Source organism: Condylura cristata, unplaced genomic scaffold (genome assembly GCF_000260355.1).
Source record: "Condylura cristata isolate star-nosed mole 26May11 unplaced genomic scaffold, ConCri1.0 scaffold00003, whole genome shotgun sequence".
NCBI classification, from domain to species: Eukaryota; Metazoa; Chordata; class Mammalia; order Eulipotyphla; family Talpidae; genus Condylura; species Condylura cristata.
In genome coordinates, this window is record NW_004567104.1 from 17,431,118 (window position 1) to 17,443,820 (window position 12,703).

Genomic DNA, 12,703 nt, shown 5'->3' on the forward strand with positions numbered 1-12,703 from the left:
GGGAATCGAACTCATGCGGAAGGGGCTTCAGATTCTCAGTGCTGTGCTTTAACCCGCTGCGCCACCAGGGAGGGCCGACCTCATACTTTTGATTGGGTCTGACTTCATGCTCTCCACTATATTTTTACTTTGACACCAACTTTGTTCTCCCCCCATGCACAATTCTGGAGGCTTCTCCCTGAATATCTGGTCATAGCAGGCGTCCAGACACTTGCTTCTAATTTATCCCCATGCTTCCTCCTGAATCTCCCTGTAGCTGGTAGTCTGAGATTCTCTATTAATCTTTGAAATATTTTACCTTTACTGTATTACCTAATCTTACTCTCTAGCCAGACTACCAATTATGGATGTCTCCATTCTCTCTAATATCATGGTCTATCTAACTATACACTCTGTCTGCACATTCCAAAGTCATATAGAAATTTGGGATCTTGTCTGCTCTGCCTGCCCAGACTACAGGCAACCTACCACTCTTTAGTCCTAATACTGATTCCTAAAGATAGTTTTTCCTAATACTGATTCCTAAAGATTGTTTTTCCATATCTATTGAATTATTAATACAAATTTTCAGTTCTGTGCAGGAATAATAGTTATGATCTTTGTGAACTTCAGTTTCAAGCATTCAAACAATATGAAAACAAAGCAGATACTCAACATTGGTTTTAAAACTGAATAACCTCAGAATCAAGAAGTGTCTCATAGGTGATCTTGTCTAGCTTCCTACTCACTGTTAACATCCTTAGTAGATGATTCTTGAACTTTTCCAAATGATGTGTCCTATTGATAAGTATTTCTTATTTACTTTGAAGTGAAATCTGTAGTGGTAAACATTATCCATTAATGAAAGATGGAAACAAAAGAGTATATTAATTCTAACGTCATTAATTCACTCACTGAACATTAGTTGAGTACTGACTATGTCATTGATTCACTCACTAGACATTAGTTGAGTACTAATGTCATTAATTCACTCACTAGATATTAGATGAGTACTGACTATGTCAAAGCACTGAATTACATACCTTTGGTGAGAAGGAGGGATAAAGGAGTGAGCAGAGGCCAGAAGGATTTTATCAACTGAAGGAGAAAGCTAAGATTCAAGGCTAGGGAAGGTTTGAATCAGACTGGAGCAAGGATCCATCTCCTTCCATCACCTCCTGTCCCAATAATGGCAGATGTTTCCATATTAGAGGCCAGTCACTTCATAGGAAATTATGCAAAGTTATCAAGGTTTCCTTTTTGTTCCTCAGAACTAATTTTCATTGTAAATTAGTTTTTTCATTTCACAGGTGAAAGTAGTAGTTTCTAAAATGCAGATAAAATGTAATTTTTAAGTAAAAAATCATCTAAACTTTAATTTTTTCAGGTTCCATGAAAAAAATTAAAAAACACAGAAGTCAAAATAATAATGAGATCCAGAATCTATCTGATCTGAAAAATTTAGCCTTTCTGGGCATGAATTTCTCCATCTCTAGAAAATTAGAATCAAAATATATCTTATCACATCACAGAATTGTTGTAAAGCTACGTAAGTAGATGCCACCAATATCATACTTTGACCAACAGTTTAGGTATATGACCTCATAAGTCCTCACAACAGACCTATAAGAAATATCTCCATTTTCCATATGGAAATACTAAGGTTCCCAAAGTTTCGGCAATTTTTCCACTGGAACTTCAATCTATACATATTTGACTACAAAATCATTTCTCTGAAGTAGGTGTTAAATTGTGGGAAAGAAAAAAATTGTGGGAAAGGATTAGCAACTATAACTCTTATGTAAGCATAGGAAAGGAAGTGTTAATAAGAACTCTTTTTTTCTGGGGGGAGCCTCCCTAGTGGGGCAATGTGTTGAAGCACGGCACTATGAAGCTAATTGCAGCCACTGCAGCACTAGTTCAATAACCAGCTGGGGAGGTGGCCCACATGGCATGGCAGACCTCTCCTTACCCACCCACTGCTCCCCTCAGCAGTGTATTTCAGTCCATCTGCCTGTTCTGCTCCCCACTCTGTGTCTCACACCTAACAACTGGCCTGTACCCAAGTTTTGTATGCATGAATAAATAAATCTTTAAACAAAGAAAAAAAGAATGCTTTTCTTTTTTAGTTTGTCTTTTTACATGAACTAGATAGTGTGTGTTTCAGGTAATACAAACATATAAAGTATAAAAATGTCACATGCATGTGTACACACATGCATACACATACACACACACCATCCTGTCACTTCATTTTGCTTAGCTCTCTATTATTAACAATATGGAGTTATGTCCTGCCATAATTTTTTTATTTATTAATACACACACAAGCACATACATAGATTATTTTATATAAATAGGATTATGCAGCACATATTAATCTTAGATTTGTCCCCTTTTTTCACAAATCAAAGCCCTCTTCAAGCTGTGGTTTTAGTTCATTCTAATTGATGGCAATTTAATATTCTACATGTAGATAGTTATCATCCTAATGTTTATGAACTGTTTGTAAGATTCTAATTTTTTGATATTACTAGAAACTTGATCACATCTTTGAGAATATATATAAAATATCTATACAGAATTTTTTTGGAAGTAAATTGCTGCATCAGTTTGTATGTTTTTAATTTTAGTGGGTATTATTTCATACTTTATCACAGTATATAAATGTGCTCTTTCATCCTCAGCACTGAACATGAGAGGGCTTTTAAATTTTTGCTAATTTATTATATAAAAAATGGTGCTTTGTTCTCATTTGCAATTCCTTGATATTAGTGAGATTAGATATCTGTGTTTTCTACCTAGTTGCATTTCATGTTGTGAGGATGAATGCCTTTGCATATCCTTTGCTTAAATTTTCATTGCAATATTTTTCTTTTTTGTTGTTGGGAGTACATTACACATTGTAAATATTACTGTTGAATACTGTATTGATTGCAGATTTTTTTTTAGCTTACTATTTTACTTCTAGCATTTTTAAATGAATCTTTTTTTAACAGGAGAAAATAATTTTCTTTATTTATAAACTTATCACTTCTTCCACTTGTGACCCAATGATTTCATATTTTATTAGGAACTGCTTCCCCTGATTAAAGATCATTTTTAAAAGTACTGTATTTCCAGGGCCCTTCCTGGTGGCACAGCAAATTAAAGCACAGCACTAAGAAGCTAAAGCCACTTCAGCATGAGTTAGATCCTCGCCCCAGGAGGTGACCACATGGCATGGCAGGTCCCCTCAGCAGTGTGCATTGTTGATCTGCCTGTTCTGCTCCCCATGCTGTCTCTGGTGAATCCTCTCACCACTCCTGCACCTATGGCCTGTACCCCAGTTCTGTATGCATAAATAAATAAATCTTTAAAAAAAAAGAGTACTGTATTTTCATTATTTTGGCACTGTTATATGTTTTCTTGTGTGGTTTTTACATGAAATGATTACTGTCTGGAATTTTGTCACCAGTAATATTCTAATTGTATTATTTTTCAAGCGGACAATCAATTATTTCAACACATGATTGAATAGTTCATCTACTCCACTGATTTTGAAATGTACTCTTATCATCACTTCTTTCACATGTATGCATTGTTCTTATTTAGACTTTGTATTCTGTCTTATTGATTGCTAGGTCTATTCTTGTATCAGTACTGTTCAATAAATTAGTATATCTTTACTATCATACCTACTTTCTTTGTTGTTTGTCAAGCAAGTCTCTACACATAGCGTTCTTCCTAAATTTTCTTGGCTATTGTAATAGTGCCAATTGGTCCACATAGACCCCCACATGCCCATTTACTCTTGAAAATTTGTTAAATTCTTGAGGAAAATTGGGCTACTTTAGATGAAAACATCATTAATACATATTAAGCAAAAAAAAAAAAAGGTCTCTATTTGAAGATGCCTAAAGTAGCAAATTCAATGACTACATCTCCATACCAAGAACATTATATTTATATCCCCCACTGAGTGATCCTGAGACATCAAGTCCACTCTATCTTTCCATCTTTTCCCAATAATATCACTGAGAAATAAATGTTTCTCAAATCTTGTTCCCTTAGAAAGGCAGGTAATTGATTTTTTAGATCTTAGTTTTCACAATTAGTACTATAACATACCAGTGGTGCGATTTGCAGCATTCATTTTAGCACACATTTAAAAAATAAGAATGACATATAATGGATATATTTAAATAATTAGAGCCAAGTAGTCCAGTAATTTAAATTACAGGTTTTAGAATTATACACTTGGAGTCAAATCCTAGATCATGGTAAATGACATAACTTTTCTGGAGACTCAATTTGCTCATCTGTAAGATAAAGATTGAAATGCTGGCTGAACTTCTGTTTGTAAGGATTTGAAATAATGTACGTATAGCCTTTAAATATTTTCACATTTAGTAGATGCCTAATAAATTACACTTGTGATCATTGTTATTCTCTTGCCCCTTGCACACATACAGCACTTTTCTCCTTTCAAAGTGCCTTGTGTGGATCTTTTCTCTTCATATTCATTTTATGGATGAAATGTGGGCACAGGACGTTAGGAGGGAGGGCTGCTGGCAATCGTTCACTGCTATTGAAGGAAAGGTGAAGTTGAGAAAGCACCGCACACTGTGGAATCTCAAGGACTCAGATTCTTCCTGCACCCCAGCCAGCAACGGAGAGACAGAGCTCTTTGGAGAGCATTTGAGTGCTGGAAATTTATGAGGTTTTTATAAGATGATCCATTTAAAATAGATCGTTTCTAATCCCATTTAGGATCTGGCTTGGATGAGTTTTCCTTTTCTTTATCACCATTGTGAATAAAAAATACTGTCAAAATTCTAACTCCCTGACATTGTACAAAATCTATGGGAAAATAATGTTACATTTATATTTTATATCATTTATTTGCTCCTCATTGAATCTAATAAATTATGTATTAACAATCCTCAATATGTCTAACTTGTTTACCTGCTAAATTAACCAGTGACTGTACTATCACCTTTTTTGGTAGTTGTTATTTATAGTTAAGTTTAAGCGATTAGGCAGTAGTTTCAATTCAAATAATAAATAAACATATTTTTTAACATTGTAAAAAAGTCTGTCCATTTGCTGAGAATGACTTGCCTAGATATCTTACCATCTAGAGCACTGATAAAAATGCTTTGGTATATGTACAGTTTAGCAAACAACAACAGGGCAATAAAAAAAAACCTCAAAGTGCTCATAAATTGGTAACTTGGGAACTAAGTCAGAGTATATGTCTTTGGGGTGGGCGTGCCATAGGCATGTCATAGGTATTAATTATAGTTTATAGTTTATATAGTAGTGCATTGCTTTCTGGAACCCAATGTCCAGTATGGATCTCTTTGAGGCATAAGATATATGAAAACTAACATTCAATGTAAAATATCAAAAAATGAAGCATTTTAAAAGTTTGTACTATAGTATCTGAAATGTATTTGAATCTGTAGATAGTTTTCCTTGGAAATGTTAATGTGATAAAAACACAATTTCTAATCAATTGTTAAATGGCAAAGCAATAATCACAGTTTAAAAACAAATGAACATTTCTAAAAATTAACAAAAGGTCACTTGATACTTTCATGACCATATGTTTTTACATTTTGCATTTGCAAATAATGAAGTCTCATAAGGTTTATAATAATTGTTACTGATTTTTAATATTAGGCAAGCACAAATACAAAATGTACTCGAAGCTCAGCTTTAAGTAGATTATGAACATTTAATATAGAATGTTATCATAATATTCAGAGCACCAAATTGCAGACTTCTGTCACCCACTTTCAAGCATGCTTCTGAAGATCATAGTTAATTCTGCTGATTTATGGTAATGCTGCAGCATTATCATCCACAGCATCAGAAACCACTAACAAGCTTAGTATAAGCTTGAGCTGAAATGGTTTGAGGTTTAAATTTCTGTAACGATTATAAAGTAGAAGGAGTAAAATCCCACTTCAGCAAAAAAAAAAGAAAAAAAATACTGCATTTCCACTCACAATCACAACCGTTCCCCACCTCCCAGTAGACTTCTCTGACCACATCAAGAAAAGTTACTTTTAATGGATTGGCATTTTAAAATTTCCACAGTCTTTTCTGAGTGGTAATATTCCTAATTCAAATATATAATGCTCATAGTTTTTCCTTACTGAGGAAGATTGCTTCTCTAAAAGAGGTTATCCTTCTAAAATGGTTGCTTTTTTAAAAACAAATTCCATTCTAGAAGCCTCCTTTTGGAACATTAATTTACAATACATCCAATCTTCTAGAAAATGGTTAGAAATCAGAACATTTTAATGGCCATTATCCTCTTCTAGCTGTGTGATTGTGTCGTGTTAATGTGTGGCCCTTAAGCAGATGAGACCCATTTGCCATCTTCGTTCCAGCTATTGAAGTCAAAGGAAGCCCTAGTTTGAATCAGCACAGTAAAATAGGGCCTGTCTACCCAGACTGCTCCCCAAAAGATGAGTGCATCCTTGTTATTGAACACAATGAATAGATGCTGGTCAAGATAAGAGATAAAAAATATGGTAACATCAACACCATTCCTAACTCAAGACAAAAAAGCAGCTACCGTGCCACAAACCAATTTCCAATGAAGTGAACTAAAGAAAGAACTGCATGTCACACACTTGTGGCTATATCCTCCTGCTTGGAATAAGATAGAAACAGATTCAATCAGAAATGGCTTTGTGCTTCCTCTAAGAAAGTAAGTTCATTGCGCCATTCAGACCTTTAGAAGTGTCTTTCTATGGACAAAGCCACGCTTGCCTTTTGTTTCTTGGGAAATGGCCACAGTTGAAAAAGAGAAGGTGAAGCGTGTGTTCCACTGAGGTACGAATGGTCTGGGGTAGAAAGAGTTTAGCCACAGAACCCACCATTATTCCCTGAAAGAGTAAGAGATGGTCCAGCAGCATCTTCCTGTCTGATTTCTAATTTTAAAATCAACCAAACAACAGACCGGCACTTAGGACACCGGGATGTCACATGAGTTTAAAAAAAAACAAACGCAACATAATAATGTGTGTTAGTTTACACTGTTCCTCTCCGCACCAAGCCTTATAAGAAAAAATAACCCATGACACCTGTCTTCATTTGAAAGTGCAATCGGATCAGCTTTTAGGATCCCCTATGGCAAAGTCCTTTTCTGAGAAAAAAAACTTGAGATTGCTATAATCACCTCTTTTGGGTCAAAACATTACGCATTGAACTCTGGCCGTGAGGAATAGAGGTTGAGAGGAGTGAATGAGAGTAAAGCAGGTAGAACTTAGGAAACAAGAAAGATGATCGCAGGATCTGGGGAATTCGGTATGACTATGGCGAGCTTGGGTTACCAGGGTGGGGACACCTCATCAATGATTTCTAATGGGATTTCCAAGACAGCAGAGGAAGGTCAGTAGTGAATTTTCAGTACCAAGTGGGTGAGGATGGGTCAAAACAAACAAACAAAAACCAAACCCGTGAAGGACAGTAACTCCTAATTTCCAGCCTGTGAGAGCCCAGCGCTAAACAGGTAAACCACAGGTCTCCCTAAGATTTAGGACTGCTCATCTTCCGAAGTTCAAACACTGACTCCTTACCAAAGCTTTCTTTTCAAGATGTCATTCTCCCGCCTCCACACTCACTACCAAACAAACATAGAAATCTACTACTGTTCTCCCCATGCACTCCATTTTCTTCCAATCTGAGAGCCATTTGTGTGTATAATTGAAAATTAGCAGTGCAGCTGTTTGAAGAGAGTAATTTATCACAGCGCATTGTTCGCGCCTGACACTTTAGACCTGGCTCTAACAAGCCAGTGGTTGCTGGGGGCTGAGCTACAGAAAGTGATTCGGCTGTAATGCTGCGTTTCCCCTGCTTTGTTGCTAATTGTAGCCTCTTTTTCTCCATTGAATTGGGAGTTGAGTAAAAGAGCTTGTTTGCTCTGTGCGGTGAGGCTGCCAGGGCCGCTTGGGCTATTATCACAAGATACTCTTGATCTTTTGAAAAGCAGGAAATAGAATTTTTCTCCAACAGGGAAAGTAATTTGCGATGCGTCCATTAGTTCTTCATTAAAGCAAGATTAAATTGCACGGCAAATCACATCTGTGTTTGGATGATTAAAGGGTGGCATTTTAGAGGCCAAAACTAATTACTAGTCAAAATGAATGGGAGTGAAAAAACAGTCATGTTTTTACATTAGATAGTGTGGCTTGTAATTAGATTCAAGCTAATTCCACTATTTCTTCTCTTTTAATGAGATGAGCCTGTCCTCATCTTTTTCTAGGCCATGCTAACAGCCCCAAATGTATAATTTTGATAATACTAAGAGTTTACTTTATTGAAATTTCTTTGCTACCTGCCACAAGTGACTGTTCTCTCCAGTGGTACTTCATTACATAAGAAACCCAAGCTACTCAGCAATATAGTTTACAACATAAGTCATTCCTAGAGGAAAAGGAGTAATTTTAAATGAATTTGTATAAATGTATATCTGTAAAATGGATTACTTTTAAATGTTGTTGAAATTGGCTATTTCCAGAAATTTGGGCAAAACAAATCCTCAGCTAGCAACTAAAACAAGTATCTTTAGCAATGAGGAATAAGGCATGGGTTTGGGAGAAAGTATGAAATATGCTACATTCGGTGTGCATTTGGGTGTTGGTCCTTTTCCTGTCTTACAATAGAATTTTTCTCATGTCTTCTATAAGCTTTCACCTTTTTTTTTATGAGTAAAGCATATTATGGTTGTTTCCCTTCTGAATTAGGTTTTAATTTTTATTAAAAACAAACATTAGAAGTTAAAATATTCACCAAGGAACTGAAAAATAAAATCTAATACTTCAAACAGCATTTCTCAAAACAGGTTAAATTTTTTTGTCAGAAATGTTTCAGCTTTTGATGGTGGTAAAATGCTAATTCCTAATCACCACAGATGGCATTGTATTGAATCAAGCAGATATTGGGGTGGGGGGGAGAAATGAATGGGCATTTATTCTCACCTGCATACTTTTGGCTATATTGCCTTATCTGAAATATGTTAGGTGGACCAGAATCCATTTAGGTGGCTGCAATGGGTTTTTGAATGTGGTTATAGTGACCTCAGTCAACAAAGGCTATCATATATGACAGCAGTTTTTTCTTTCTGATAATTAACTCAGAATTTAGCATCAGAATTTCCAAATCTCATTTTTAAAAGTTATTCTAGTAGAATTGTTGTAGTAAAGTCTTCAGTGGCATATTCCTGGAGCCTCGTACCTCTTATGGAAATGAGATTAATGAATAATTAACCAAAAGAAAAGGGAACGAAGGAATTTGGAGAAAACACTCTTCATAGGCTGATATGACAAGCAACATACAACATTTTAAAACACATGAACATGTGCTGTCAACACAGATTCGAACAGGAACAGAATCCCAAGATCTAGCAATTGTGCTGGACACAGCCATTTTCTATTAACAGTTTATTTGTCTACTTTCTCACTTATTCATTTGTTCCACTTTTTAGCAGAATTTTATCAGGTTAACTGCATTCTTTAACTTTCCTACCAGTTTTCATGTTAACACTGTTTACGTGTATCCTAAGAAAACAATAATTCCAACTCCAGTTCCTATTTTGTCTTAATCTTTTGCATCGTATCAGTAAGTGCCACAGTGGCTGAGGCAAGCATTCAAAATAATTTTTTGGTACAAAGCAGGAAAGGTACAATGCAACAAATAGAGGTGGTAATAATGAGCCAGTTTGTATACCAGCTGTTCGTGTGTGGTGCTTTGCTACAGTGCATCTGAATAGTTTGAAAGATGTCATTTCATATCAATTCAAGAAAGTAGATAAAATAAAAATGTGATGTGATCCATAGTTCCCTGTGAAAAGTGGGCATTGATGTTCTTGTTGGCCATCTCATAAAGGGGTTCAGAGTTGAAATGTTTCCTCAATCAAGTGTCAAGAGAAAGAAGTGGAAACCTGGTCAACTTTCTTAATGATAATAAGACAACTCTTGATCATGCTTGGAGAAAATGTTTCTTACTTTCAAAGAATTTGAACTGAAAACTTGATAAATTTTTTTTTAAAGCCTAGCAGTTTACTTTTCAATACATACTATTTTAAATCTCTCTGGTTGAGATCTTTGAAAGTTGTAAAGTAACAATATCAGTTATCATTCTACAAATATTTACTGAGGAACTAATTTGTGTCAGATACTGTTCAATGTACTGGGTACATAGCAACGAATTTAATAGTTTCTGCTCTCTTTGGAGCCTATAAAGTCTTAAAACTAATAATAGTAATAAGCCAAAATTTGTCTTAAATAAGAATTAAGAAACATGTAAATACAACATACAAGAGGAACATCATAGTACAAATTAAGATGATACACTGAGTTCACTGTGACTTTCTTATAAAATACAATTCAGGTGCAAACAATAATTACAAACTAAAGCTTCACTTTTGTCACTGCTGCTCACCACAGCTCACTTGATCTATGATGACAATGACTAAATGAACTGTGAGTGAAGAAGAATAATTGTCCTCTCAATGGGTAACAAGTGGTTGAGGGGAAGACCCAATGGCTATCGAAACACTCTGTGCTTGCATGCCAGTAACTCTTTCCTTAGGATTTGAGGGCTTGTTGGGAAAGACAGGTCTTCTGCCTAGAAAAAGGCAGAACACACACACACACAGAAACTGACACAGACAGACATACATATATTTAGATAGACATATATTTAGATAGACACATATGTATCTGTATATATATGTATCTATGTATGTATATGTATATTTAAGTATATATACCTATATCTCATACATTTATGTAGATGTGTATGTGTGTGTATATATATGTGCATACATACATATGTACAGATACATACATATATATACACATGTACAGAGAACTGGCAAGTTACCCTGATGTCTAACAGTTTGACACAGTACCAGAATTCTTATTTGTTCCAAATTCCATTGTACTCTCTACCACTACTATTTTACAACTAATCCTGGAAAATACTGGTTGCTACTGGTCCTATGCTTCTCCCAACTACCTGCCTCCTAAAGGAGAAATATTTGTTAGCACCCAAGTACCATTAAAGTCCTGAAACCCATTTAGATGTGATTATTTTCCAATTATTGGCTTAGCCAGAACTGTGAACACAAATAACTACTCTGTATAGCCTCAGAGAACAAGAGGACATAAGCCTTAAATTGTGGCATAAATAACTTGTTTTGGAAATATTTTTAATGTAATTATTACAAAGCCTAACCACAGGAAGCAGAATTCAATGAATGCTGTAACAAAAACTATGTCCCTCAGCTTGAACCCTGGATTATTTCATGAGATGCCAAAAAAAAAAAAAAAAAGAAAGAAAGAAAGAAAGAAAAAGAAAACCAAGAGACTAGGATAAAGACTGTCAAAACAAATACTCAAATTGCTTCTTTAAAAAAATCTTCTCGGGCCCTCCCTGGTGGCGCAGCGGGTTAAATCACAGCACTCAGAAGCTAAAGCCACTTCTGCATGAGTTCGATTCCCGCCTGCCCAGGAGGAGCTCCACATGGCGAGGCAGACCTCTCCTGGCCCGCCCGCTGCTCCCCTCAGCAGTGTACTTCATGAATCTGCCTGTTCTGCTCCCCACTCTGTCTCTGGTGAATCCTCTCACCCTCCGCATCTCTGGCCTATACTCCAATTCTATATGAATAAATAAATAAAAAAAAAATCTTCTCATCTATTACTCTCCAAAGGAGACTAGATAGGAAATAAAAAAGTAATGACAAAGATCATACCAAGGCAAATATAAGAGTTTTCCTGCACATACTCTATTCTAGGTAGTCTTAGTCTGAGTAGAAACTGTTGGCAAACCTGAGAAGACCTTAGTGAAGCTTTTAGGACCAATCTTCTGGGAGGCAGGAAGTACAGGGGGAGAAAAGGAGGTTGAAATATGTGGAATTAGTGTATTAAAGTAATGAAAGCTCCTCCAATTTATGTGCAGTCACCCCTAGCATCTGTTATATTCATATATGTATAATAATGGCAGTTTGGCAAAACAAAAACAATTATTTGCACACACAACCAGATGGGGTTAACAGTGTGTGCGTGAGAGAGAGAGACAGTGTAGAACAGAAGAGTAGAAGTTTGTCTCTAACACTAAAGAACTATTGAGTGGTCTGTTCTCCAACTTTGGTGGGAACACGATTCTGAACAGTCTGCACCAGGTCATTTTCTAATACTGTGGGAAGAGTTCTCAGAAACTTGTCCCTTCCCTTTGTAATTGTTCCTCTACAATTGAAACCTTAACCTGGAGATCAAGCCTGGGGACAGACAGAACTAGAGAACTGTTTTCATTGCACAGATCTGCTTACAGACACTGCTTCAATTCTCCTCATTATAGCCTAAACCCCCAAAATCTGTCTTGAACTTTTCTTGAAAAATATTGAATATTGAGAAATGTTGAAGTTAGTACAATCCTCTCCTCCAAATACATTTTGAAATTTAAAATTTAAATAAAAGGTACCTGTGCAGAGGATAAAAACAATTTATTGGAGAAATGGCATTGGGCCCACTTCACCATTTTGAAAATTGGTCACAGAAGCAAATGTTATTTTTATTTCTTGCAATGATCATAACATTTAAGGGAGAGTTAGAAAGACATTATAAATTGTAGACACAACTCACCAGCAACAGACAGAGTGAGAAGTAAATGGTGTCTCAGCATTGTTACACCTACATGCAACAAGTGGACTCTTCACTCTGTT